Raw genomic sequence first — 13839 nt, 5'->3', positions numbered from 1 at the left:
CCATGAAAACTTGCAACTCGCTGTCCCGATTCGTGACGACATTACCATTCTGCGAGATGCGCTTGGAAGTTTCATCCAATGGCCTGAAACTCACATCTACTTGGCGAAGATATCTCCGCCGCCTCGAAATGAAAGCATTGGGGTTAGAAGAAATACCTTTATATATATGTTACATTTTTAATTGTTGAATGTTTTTATATGTTAAATTTCTATGTTATTTTTTTTTTGTAAGAAACAAAAAAGACGGCTTTGGCGGATAAGCCTAAGTCCACAGACATGCCAACGACCTCGTCGAGACAACAACTTGATGAGGTATTTAATTAACTTCTCCATTTTTTTAAAAATTAATCTTGCTCCCTTTATTTATATTTTGTCTGTATTTATAAAAAGCATGGTAATTTTGTGTAGGGGACAAAAAAGACTGATAAGCCTAAGTCCCCAGTCTTACCTGCTACTACTACCTCATCATTGAAAGAGCAGGTTGACGAGGTATTTAATTAAGTACGCTTTTATTTTTATTACTCCAACTAGGATATGTTACCTTTGGATTTTTTATTATTTTAATTATCTACTACATGTGTAGGCTGGTGGTAGTAGCACAAAATCAAAGACTCATTCTTTCCCGGACCTGAAAGTTAGGAGTTTAAACTCCACACAATATAAAGGGAAGGATTACATGCAAAAAGTAAGAACGGTGACGATGATGAGACTGCATGAGGAGGCTGGCCATCGCATAGCCACCGAGCAATTGATAGTTATTTCGCTCGAGGAGGATATTCTAGGGGCCGAGCGCCAAGCGCTTATATCATGGGATCTGCTAGCCGTATGGGCTGGCCTAGACCAGATTGATATAGCACACATATTTGTTTGGATGAAGTAAGTTTCTTAATAAATAATTTCATAGTCTAATATTCTGACTACTAGATAGTGTTTTAAATACCGGAATTAATACCGTAATAATGTAGGATATTGAAATTGAGAGTGATCCCCGAGAAGAATATTCCATCTGATCAATACGGATTCCTGTGCCCCTATGTTTTATCTTTATTTATTCCGGATTTCTCGTTCGAACAACGGGTAGATTATATTGCTCAGAATTGGCGACAACCAAGAAGCTGATTTTTGGCGCTTATAATGAAAAAGGGTAATAAACAAATTAATATTACGTTTCCCCCTACAATTGCATTTTCATAACTAATATATGTACTTGTTAATAATGATGATGTCTCTTGATGTAGGACTCATTGGGTGCTAGCAGCCATCATGCCGACAAGGAATAAAGTTTTCTGGTTGAACTCTTTACATCATCAACCAAGCGAGACTTTTAAGCACTTGATTAATATGTAAGTTTATAATACTGATTTATTTATAATAACATTTTCAATTTTTATTTATAGAAAAAAGCTCTTTCATATTTTTGCCCCTAAAAAAATTAGTTTCTGCCTCCTTTTTTATTTTTTTAAAAAAGGGCCTTTGAGAAGAAAAGAGCAAACAAGCAGGATCAACCCACGAAAGATTCTGATGTTGGCCCTGATTTTATTACGATAACAGGGGTACGTGCTCAAATACAATAACATTAAGTGCAAAATCTGTGTTTAATACTAATACAATACCTAAAGTTCAAGATTCTGATGTGAGCCTTCTCTCGTCTGTTTTTTTTATGTAATAATAGGCCCCTCGCCACCGAGATAGCATACAATGTGGATACTACGCTTGTCGGTTCATGTTGGAGATTATTAGGCGAAGATATCTCGTTATTCCAGAAAAGGTTAGTAATAATTTAAACATGTGTTTATTACTTTTTTTAAATTAGAGCTAATGTTGTCTTGCTTGTTGCTATATATACCATGATGTTGCTAATGTTGTCTTGCTTGCCGCTATATATACCATAATGTCTTCTCTTTGTTTTTTCCGCAGATGCAATCAACCCGTCACAACAGATTGAGCAAGACTCAAGTATCGATATAGACGAGGTAAGAGACATGTGGGGCAACTACGTCTTAGAATATAGAAATGCATGATACTCGTAGTTTAGATCGACTTATTAGTAAATTTTTTGTTGAAGTTAGGGAATGATTAGTTCATGTAAATTCAACTCCTTGTAAGTATATATATATATATATATATGTATATATATATATATATATATATATATATATATGTATATATATATATGTATATATATATATATATGTATATATATATATATATATGTATATATATATATATATATATATGTATATATATATATATATATGTATATATATATATATGATGCAAATTTCTTTGTTGTGGTTGAATTGAATCTATTGAGTTCGATGAACCCAAATTTGTGATTTATCTTTGGTCTTTGGTATATGGTGTCACGACATATGCGAGGTTTTGAATGGCATGAAACAAATTTAATTTTTCAAAACATTAGGAGTTCGTAATAAAAACGGTTACTAAAAAAACGTTGTGAATACCTTTCACAACGGTTAATAAAAATAACACCGTTGTGAATGACATTCACAAATACCCGCGCATAATATTCAACAACAGGTTTTAATCGAAGAACCGTTGTTAAAAGTCTTCACAATTTTGGAGGTAAAATTACAACAACGGGTATTAAACTAAGAACCGTTGTTACTAACAATTTCAACAACGGGTATGTACCATAAACCCGTTGTCAAAAGTCTTCACAATTTTGGAGGGAAAGTTACAACAACGGTTATACATACGACAACCGTTGTTATATTATTCCCTCCAAAATTTTGAAACACTTTCTACAACGGAGAACACCCAACAACAACAGCTTTTAACCGTGGTGAATACTTTAGACAACGGTTTCATTAAATAACCAAACCGTTGTAAATACCTTCTACAACGGCCGCTTTAACAACGTCCGCTTTTTGTTTTTACAACGGTTTTTACCCGTTGTTATAGGCTGTATCTGTAGTAGTGAAATAGTATATTAAGATACCTTGGATGTCGTAACTACCCTCCTACACTTTCTGATCCACCCTTTAATGCAAGGGTTTGAGCCACTGTTGTACATACGCAATGGAATAAAGGACGCTAAATTACTTATAGTAATTTAGCGCTCAAGGTTGAATGATAAAACTCACAAACTTAAACACAGAGATCTCCAATGATACTTATATATCAAGAAAAATCCAATAACACAACATCAACTAGAGTCTTCACAAGAGTACTTGTGGATTTCTAAGTTACAAACTAAAGGATAGTTGGCTGATTACCTCCATGATCGGATGGGCTCGCCCCGCTACGTCTAAGTCTAATGCTAATCTACTCTACTCTACGACTAAGAATCTAAGATCTAAGATCTAAGGATAGACTAAGTTGTAGTAGTTGTTGTTATTTGAGTTGTCGTTGTCTCCTCCAACGAATGCCTCTTTATATAAGCAACGTCTTGGACTTTGAAAACTACTCCTTAGTGGGGAGACGGTTGGATAACCGTCAAGTCTCTTGACGCTTCCTTCAGGCACTTGATTTAGCTTTCCCTCATTCAGCATTCTTCTTCATTCCTGGACTTCATTTACCTCTAACGTGGATCAGCATAACTGATTCTTTATCGTATAGGCCCACATACCCTTAAACAATAAATTTAGTACCTTAACTAAATTAGGCGCCAACAATTATAATATTTAGAAATTGAACAATCACACATGTGACATTAGGCTAGTGGGGAATTTAGACCTCCGTCAACGGAATTCAAATTTAAACACAGACAAAATTCTAACCTTAATGTAAAATAGTAAATTCATGATAATTTGTAAATCGGATGAATCTTGTATATTGATAAATTCTGTGTTACCATGATCATTGTTTCTCTATTTATAATAGAGTCTAACTAACATAACAAACTTGTTGAACCATATAGCTTATATGTTTATGTTTTGATGATGTCAAGGTGCTTTACATTTTATATACTTGTTGCGTATAATCGTTTGTCAAGTGTTTTAGAATTAACCTTTTACGAGCAACAAAGAAGATTGTGACAATTGCATGTAAAGTTTAAGCCTCTATTCAAAGATCAAACGATTCAAGATTCATTCAAGAAGTATGTGAAGACGGAGTTCGTCTAAAGATTAATCAAGCTTGGATGATGACGTAGCCTATACTCGAAGATCTCCTTGAAGATTAGAATAGTATAGGTGATTATCTCGTAATGATAATAAAGAATGAGTTTCTTGATTTGGTAAAGTTATAGCTTTGCAGCTATAACGTTACTAGTAAAAGAGCTCAATGTTATAGCTCCCCTACTATAACATTGAGATGCTGAGTTTTTACACACGACTTATAATTGTTTCGAAAATTGTTTTATAATTGTTTAAAGTTTATTTTAAATATTTTAATGGAAATATTTATATAATATAGCCCGGTTTAGTGAGGAGTTGGGCTTTGTATTGGACGTTAATTAGTAGTTGTAATGGATCAGCTTATGAGTTGGACTTTGCTACTAATTAGGGTTTCAACTTAGCCTCTCTTAAAACCTAAATTCTAAATCATATGTTAAGGCTAGGGTTTGCACGAGTCACAAGGCATATGAGCTGTGACATCTCGTGTCACCTAGGGTATATTAGGTAAAGATTTTATTTTATAATAATATCTTTACATATCTTATATATCTTACTTAATATATTTGTTTATGATAAAAGATATTCTTGTTTTAGGAAATCTTATCATGATCTTAGAATTTATAGTAAAGATAATATTTGAATAAATTATATTCTATCTTTTGGAATATTCTTTATTATCTTTTAAGGCTTTTAGGAAAGAGATAATAAGAAGATATGATTTGTTTTTATATCTTATTATTTCAGCTATTAGGGTTTGTGTAAAACCGTGTAGCCTACTCCTTCCTTCCCTATAAATACTTTGTTATTTGCCACATTTAAAATAGAGACCTTAAGCATAAAAATTGATTTCAACTTTGCAAAGCAAACCGTGTGTTTTTCAAGAAAAACCGTTTTGTTATTTTGAAAGGTCGTGTGTTTTAAAACTCGCATACTTGTTCTTATTTTATCGTTATAAGATAATAGTGCTTAGTTGATTTCTTAACTTGTTCATTAACGTGAACCTTTGTAGCGTAAGTTAGTCACTCGAGTATTTAACAGTACTCATTGAGTTACAGCTAGAGTTAGTTGTACGAGTTGGGTTAGTAAATTTGTAATCCGTAGAAAGGTACTAAATTTATTAATCGAGAATAGTGGATGTAGGTTTCGACTTGTGAAACTGAACCACTTCAAAAACCGTGTGTCTCTTCGTTCTTTCGCTTGCTTCGTTTATTTCGTTTACTTCCATTAGTTGATTAGTTAAAGTTTAATCAATAAACTTTAAATAATCAATTACACACACATAATCAAAAAAAGCTTTCAAAAGTTTTAAATCCTCAATTCACCCCCCCCCCTCTCTTGAGTATTTTGGATCAATAGACTCATCAAAACTTCTCATCCTATTAACAATAGGAAACCAAACAACTCAACTAACTTCTATTTTATCAGCTAGTGCCTTATACAAGATATAGCAATATATTTAATTGTTGGAAAATTGGCGTCACTCTCCCACTCGCAACGAAAGCAACTAACCGTAAAGTAAATCGTAAAAGTAAATAAATATAAGCAATAATAAGATGAGACTATATTTAGGGTTAAACCAATGGCAAAACTTTCCAAATCGAAAATAAAACTCACTAGACGCTTATTTGTTGTCGATGACGATAGTTTTGGCCGGGCAAGGATGTGTACCATCAATAAACTGGAATAATTCCAACCCTTCAAGGAAGGATTGAATTTGAAAGGACCATTGGGTATAGTTAGTTGTGGTGAGTTTGGAGCATTGAGAGAGGTTGACAAAGATGATTGGGGTGGTTGGTTGGGCGGCATAGGGAGGATGATTGCGTGTTGAGCCATGATCGAGACGTGTGATGCTTAGGATCGAAGGCGATTGATACCATGTAAGGAATAAGACAATTGTGTTGAAGGCTTTTGTTATATTGAATGAATAAACATGAGTACAATGAGACGATATTTATACAAGAGACGGAAACCCTAAACCTCCTAAACCTTGGAGACTAAGTAAGCTATCAAAGAATATGAATAAGAACATACAATAATCATATTTACAAAGATACACTTGATATTATGATAACTAAATAAGTGTAGTATTATTTACTTCCTTAACAAAATATACTAGAATCCACCATAAAAATAGTACCAGTACAACGTAGCCGTCCCAAATTAATTTGGAACCCTTAATAATTAAAGAAAACAACCTCTAAACCTCCGGTAATATTGGTAAACGCCGCCAATAATATCCCTAGAGTAACCCCTCAATTATTGTATTAGAACACCCGTTGTACTACCTCTGGGCTCTCACACCCTCAAACCCTACTTTGTATCAATGTAATACTCGGCATTTAGAGGACCTTGGGAGACTAGGGCTAGTGACCACACGTGCTGGAGAGGAGACTAGGAGTGACCCCTAGAGTAGCATTTGGAATTTCAGGTATCTGAAATATATTATCTTTCATTTATTACCCCTTCAATCTATAATATTAAATATAATTATCATATCATTTTACGTTATTTTAATAAAAATCAGTTACCTTTTCAGCTAGTTTGTCAAATATTCTTTTATAATCAGTTATCTTATCAACTCCTACTTTTTACTTTTTAAATTTTAGGTAACTTTATAAGTTCCACTACTAATTTTAACAAATAAAGTCTAAGTTATAAGACCTCTCTCAAATCCATCTAAATCATACTAATTCCCTTCAATTAACCACAAATAAGAAACGATAAAACTACACAATGGACGACAATGGACAACGGACAACTTGTTAGGTGACTAGTTATAAAAGTCACCTACTCACCCACTCACCCAACACAAACCTATTATAGTTTCTCAAATAATTAGCTATCATTGTCTCTGTTCACCACTTGACTGTGCCACATTCATAGGATCCAATGACACTATTAAGTACGGAGTATTAACCAAATTCTTAAGTCTTGTTTTAGAAGGTTTGAAATAAAACGGATTAAATATTATCATTTTTTTAATAGAATGTGAATAAAATATTACTAAATGGTTATAACTAAAGCTATCACTTTTTACCTTAAAAATAATAATAACATTTTATTAGAAAATAGTAATATTTTATCATAAAATGACAATATTTGATCTGTCTTATTTCAGACGGAAAATAACCCGTGTGAAATAAGAATTTGCGAATCAAATTAATGTACATCTGTTATTTGTACAAGTGCAACATTACAACAATTGTGAGGGGTCAAGTATCACCCACTTGGGTAGATAAGATAAAAGTAAGAGCGCCTAGGAAATTACAAATCGCTTGTCTTTATTTATCCAAGTGGGTTTTATTTGACCCGTCATAAGCTTGTGACGGATATCGATCGTCACAAATGAGAATTTGTGTACAACAATTAGAGGTGAAATAATTTAGAGTTTTGATGACACCTAATTATTTACTCAATTAGTCTTGCTGAAGACGGGTCGGAGCAAGTGACGGGTAATGCCACTCACAAAATGGATAGGGAGGATAAGGTGGGGGCACCCCATGTGCTTCCCTCTCTCCTCTATTTAGGTCATTTGTGAGAGAAAATGGTATCCGTCACTCCAAAGTGACGGATACGTGCCGTCTTCAATGAGATTTTGTGTTATTTACTACTCTAAAGTATAGAGAGTAACACAAGGATGCCTGCAAAAATACAAAAAGACTGATGAGGACCTTAATTAGTGCCCCAATCCCCAAAGAATCGTGCAACTTTCCATGAATTCAAGGGAATATCTTTACCTTTAGCCACAAATCACAATATATTTTTTTTTGGTGTTACTAAGAGTATTTTCTACCGATAGTTAGGGTAATCTCCTTCGGGGTACTGAAGACAATTTAATGGGTTGATCCCTCCTAAGTTTGGCTTTTTCATTCGCAAGAGTCAGGAATCGAATCCATAACCACTTGTTTGAGAGATAAGAGCCTTTACCACTCACACATACCAACTTTGGTTACAAATTACAATACATTTAAAATACCAAATTACGATAGTAGCTCGTGCGCACCTCGTTAATTCGTAGGTTTGTGCTGGATTAATTATAACTTGAATTTCGGATGATTTCTTAGCAAATTACGGTTAATAAGCTTAAGATGATATTATTGGTTTTAATGGTTAATGATATTAAATACTACCACTATGTTAACAATAAGATAAACTTTTGATAGTACCTAGGTATCTACCTTTATCATATGGTTAGAAATGGACGTGGGCATGTGGGCCGGTTAGCCGGTCCATGATTCATTTTAGTACAACGCCGGATTGACACAACTTAGCATGTCATGAGCTGGGCTTGGGCCGAAATTTGGGGAAAAAAACTGTGTCTAGCCCAGGGATGGCATGAGTGCACAACCTACTTGGGCACGACACTCCTAGGTACGCTCAAAATACGAAAAAAAAAAAAGTCTTAACATAAAGGATTTAATTTGCATGACAAGACACGCCATGGGCCGCCATTTTCAATTCACAGGCACGACATGGTACGACACAAAGCCCAGCTCTGCGTACTTAGGCCGCGCCATTTTCTTTTCCTAGCACGGTGGGCTGGCACAACCCACTTCTATCTCTTTATATGGCACATAAATACTAGGACGAAAGTTTGCTGTCTACCTTCTCTTTTCGATCTTATCTTCTACCTTTTCCTCTCACAATCGGTTAAAATATTAGGAGCATCTATTTTCTAGTCCACTTGTTATTTGATTCCACGCGATATATATATTAATTTAACCGACCGTGAGAGGGCAAATTCAGAAGTTGGGAGTGAAGGTTGAAGGGAGAAGGTCATTAGCAATCCTCTATTTGGTATGATCTTATCATTATAAAAATTATTGTTGATTTAAAGGGTGGGGGAGCCAGGATTTATAGTTAGGGGGGCGAACAAATTCAGCGGGAACGAACAAGTAATGACATAACATAAACATGAAAAAACTTTTGAAATTTTAACCAAAACTTGCGAATTTTCCCTTGACCAACGGGGACAAGCGCTTTTACTAATCCCTAAATTTGTCACTGATTTTAAATAAGAATTCATGATAAAACAATTACGTATAAACTTTAGTGAGATCTTCTAATAAAATAATCACTACACCCACTTTATTTGAGAATTTATTAAGATAGTGCTTCCAAGATAAAATGGTGAATCTATAAGATGGAGTTCAACATCGCATAGAAATAAAATGTGTGGTTTTCCAAATATGAAGCGAGCATTTTCAATGGTTTAATAAAAGAACTTACTTATAACTTATGTAAATTGTTAAATAAGTTGCTTATCGTTGGAGCAAAGAAAAATTGACTCACTTGCAAGCAACACCTGCTCTACTAAGTTACTAGCTTGAAATATAAGAGAGAGTACTTATAACTTATGTAAATTGTTAAATAAGTTGCTTATCGTTGGAGCAAAGAAAAATTGACTCACTTGCAAGCAACACCTGCTCTACTAAGTTACTAGCTTGAAATATAAGAGAGAGTACTTATAACTTATGTAAATTGTTAAATAAGTTGCTTATCGTTGGAGCAAAGAAAAATTGACTCACTTGCAAGCAACACCTGCTCTACTAAGTTACTAGCTTGAAATATAAGAGAGAGTTCAATAATTTGGCTTAGGAACTTGTTTGCAATTTTAAAGAATTACAAGTTATTAGTTAAACCATTGGAGTTGTCCATGTAGACTAGAAAGTAATTCCATTAAGCTAGTGGCTTAAATGGATCCACAAAAAAAAAAAAAAAAAACAATAGGAAGTTAGTGGTCCAATGTTCCGTTATTCAAATTTTGATTTATTTTTTTACTTTTGATGTATTCAAGCTAGAATAAAATTAAGCTATAATTTGTGAAGTAAGCTAAACCATTGGAGTAATTTGTAACTTAAAAATGTTGAAGCTCAAAATATGCACAAATTCTCATTTGTAATAGGCATATCCATCGCAAGCTTGCGACGGGTCAAGTACTTGCGGCAAATTTGTGACGGATATGCTCGTCACAAGGGAGATTTGCGGCAAAATGTGATGTGCCAAAATTAACCTGGTAGCAAACTAGCAACCAACTTAACCATTGAACTTGTTCTAACTATTTGCTTTCTATTGGTTAATTAAGGTGTTGTGGGACTACTTAAGCTACAATTTACTGGTTGCTCACTATTGAAGAAGTATGTAGTCTGAAAGTAAGGTAGCTTAAAACAGCAAGTGTCCTTGTGAAGGTAATATCCGTGACAAGCTTGCGACGAGTCAAGAACTATCCATGTGGGTAAATAAGACGAAACAGATTGCTACTCACTAGGCATTTTGCTTTTGTATGTCTTATCTACCCACATAAGTAGTACTTGATTCGTCGCAAGTTTACGACAGATATACCGGTCACAAATGAGAATTTGTGAGCTTAAAATGTTTACCTAACATATCAAATTATTAGGTTTTGTAGCTTACCATAAGATAAAGTAATTAAAAAATTTAGAGGGTGAATTATCAATAAAGTAACTTTAAGTTTTTTAAGTTGAAATAGGTGAGTAATTGAAATACTCCCTCCTATTCAATATAAACTTCCCTATTTCTTTTTCCGTCTATTCATAATAACTTCCCTATTTTCTTTTTTGATAAGTGTTTGTGTGGTCCAAATTTAATTGTATGGCGGGGTAGTGTATTTGTGTGGTCCAAATTTATTTATATGGTGGGGTAGTGTGTTTCCTTAATTTTTGTGTCAAAATGAAAGGGAAAATTTATTGTGAATAGGAGGGAGTATATTTAACTAGCTTTAAATATATTTATTGTTGAACTAGAGTATTGGTAGAGTTTGAACGAGTAGAAAGTCGAGTAGAAGTATTTTATAATGGGAAATGATAAATACAACCCACTAGGTTGTATTTAAGCATTTAATACCCTTCTAAATTTGGCATTAATTTAAAAATTAGACAGTAAATTACACATAAATCAATACAATTAATGCATGTATTAACTATTTATTTCTTCTTTTAGTTACTTAAATACAACTTATTGGGTTGTATTTATCATAACCCTTTTATAATTTAATACCGTTCAAACTAAAATTTTCAAAAGATATTATTACACCCGGACTACCCTATTTAACCTCAACTAACAACTACACTTTCACATATCACTTAGAAATGGGTTTATAAATTGGCTGATTATATATATATATATATATATATATATATATATATATAGAGAGAGAGAGAGAGAGAGAGAGAGAGAGAGAGAGAGAGAGAGAGAGAGAGAGAGAGAGAGAGAGAGAGAGAGAGAAGAGATCAACTAAGGCCATTATATCATATTAAGTCCATAAGGCCTAGTGTGGGCATTGGATCAAGCAAACCAATGGCCAAGATTGTGCAAAAAACCCCACTCAAATAATGCTTTAGAATTACCTCTCTCCTCTAACCACTAACCCATGCATGCTATAGTGAAATGTCCATCAGTCTGTCATAATTTCCCTCCTCAATTTCCACGTTATTCAAAACAACTTGCGGTTTTTTTTCCCTCTATTTCCTGTCATTTCGTCTTCCTTTTGTTTTCTTCACATTGCTGATAAACTCCATCTTCCACTACCAAATAATCCCAGCTCAACCTCCCCCATTTTTCATCACTACCAATTAATTCCAACTCATCAGACGCCATTTTCATCACTACAAATTAATTCCAAGTTGCCTGCAAACTCGTCTGTCTCCATTTTTCTATAAGGTATTTTTTTGCATTCCTTATTTAGTGATTTGTACTTTGTTTTTTGTTAATTTGATTATAAAAAGAGTTCATTTGATTTTTCAATTATCATAAAAAGAGTTCATTTGATTTTTCAATTTTCAATTATGGGTTTGCTCATGTTGATTTGTTCAATTGTTAATTATGGTTGTGCAGATCAAATACGAGTTCATTTGATAATTAACAATGGTTTTTGCCAAGAAAAATGCCAAGAAAACTCCCAAGAAATCTGAATCAAAGGTAAAAAAAGCTCGTCTTGTTGGTACAACTCTTATAGAATGATGTATAACTTCAATTAAATATATGCATAATTCTAACCCCAATTGTTTTGTCATCTACAGATGGATGTTGTAGAAACTATTGACAAGGGACTTGATATCCAGGTTAAAAGTTTCGATTTTTATTTTTACGTTACTAGTTGTATAACTCTGGTTACTAGATGTATAACTTTAGTACTCAATATGTATAACTCTGGTTAGTAGATGTATAACTCTGGTTACTAGATGTATAGCTTTAGTACTCAATATGTATAACTCTGGTTACTAGATGTATAACTCTGGTTACTAGATGTATAGCTCTTCTGAGTCTGTGACCAACTCTTCTTTCAAAACGTCAAACTCTAATTGTTATATGTATAACTCTACTTCTAATTAGTTTCTATGCCTAGAGTTATACAATAAATGCGTAGAGTTATACATTTTATACCTGGATTTATACAATATATAGCTAGAGTTATACAGTATATGACTAGAATTATACAATACTCCCTCCCATCCAGACCAAAGGTTACAGTTGCTTTTTGGCACTATTCATGGTCGTAGGGAATCTTTGATATTATTCTTAATCTATAGGACAAAATATAGTCATGTGAGATCTTGTTTGATTTATCGTCATGAATGTTATAAGAATATCAAATTTTTATAATTTTTAATAATGTGTAACTAAAGATATGCACGTTACAAAACGTGCCTCGACAAGTGTGATAAAGCAACTGTAACCTTTGGTCTGGATGGGAGGAAGTATATGCTTTGGAGTTATATATTAGATTCCTGGAGTTATATCTAGAGTTTTACCTGGAGTTATTCCTGGAGTTACACATTATACTGTATATGCTTACAGTTATACATTTTATGGCCAGAGTTATACATTCTATGGCTAGAGTTATACATTATTTGACTTTAGTTTTCAGAATGTCTAACTTTTGTTATTATATGTGTAACTGTACTGTTACTCTTTATAGCTAACTTTCCTGATTATCTCTTCTTTTGAATGGTTAAGAGTTATACATTATATGGACTTTAAAAAGTTTAACTTTTTGCTATAACTGCAGTCATTTGTTGTTGTACAACTCGATTACATGTTGAATAAATTCTCATTACATAATGTATAACTAGAGTTATACAATATATGCCTAGAGTTGTACATTTTATTCCCTGAGTTATACAATATATGCCTAGAGTTATACGAGAATATGGCTAGAGTTATACAAAGATATACTTGAAGTTATACATTTTAATAATAGAGTTATACATTCATGGCTAGAGTTACACATTATATAACTTTAGTTTCAGATTGTCTAACTTTTGTTATTATATGTATAACTCTACTGTTATTCTTTATAATCGAAAGCAGATTATCTCTTCTTTTCAATGGTGAAAATAATTTTGGATTTTATTGAAATTTGATTTAATGAATTTTGGTTATACATATTCTAATCCCTATTTGTTTGTCACCATGATGGATGATGCACCACCATTAATGAGAAGGGAGCCGATTCCCGTGTTCAAAGTTTGACTTTTTTATAATCATTGTCATTTGTTGTATAACTCGATTACATTTTGAATAACTTTTGTCTTTAATGTATAACTCTTGATATTTTCTGATTAACTCTATTATCAGAATGTATAACTTTACTTATATTTTGTATAACTCTGACTATCTATTGTATAACTTTAATTCACAATATGTCTATTTCTTTGTTCCAAATATCTCTAATTGCAACTACGGATGTCTAATTTTGTGTGTTGTCCTTGCTTTTTGCCCAGATGGTTGAGGCCAA

At 33.2% G+C, this 13839-nt stretch overlaps 1 long non-coding RNA gene across 1 annotated transcript; it reads left to right on the top strand.

Annotated features, from left to right (window-relative positions):
* The first annotated feature begins 413 nt into the window (after window positions 1–413).
* LOC141621419 (uncharacterized) lies at window positions 414–1066 on the top strand. Its single transcript, XR_012532310.1, has 3 exons — window positions 414–489; window positions 584–876; window positions 966–1066. It is a non-coding gene; the product is annotated as an uncharacterized LOC141621419 (long non-coding RNA).
* The last annotated feature ends 12773 nt before the right edge of the window (window positions 1067–13839 follow it).

This window comes from Silene latifolia, chromosome X, assembly GCF_048544455.1.
Source record: "Silene latifolia isolate original U9 population chromosome X, ASM4854445v1, whole genome shotgun sequence".
NCBI classification, from domain to species: Eukaryota; Viridiplantae; Streptophyta; class Magnoliopsida; order Caryophyllales; family Caryophyllaceae; genus Silene; species Silene latifolia.
This window is presented reverse-complemented; position numbering and strand designations above follow the sequence as displayed.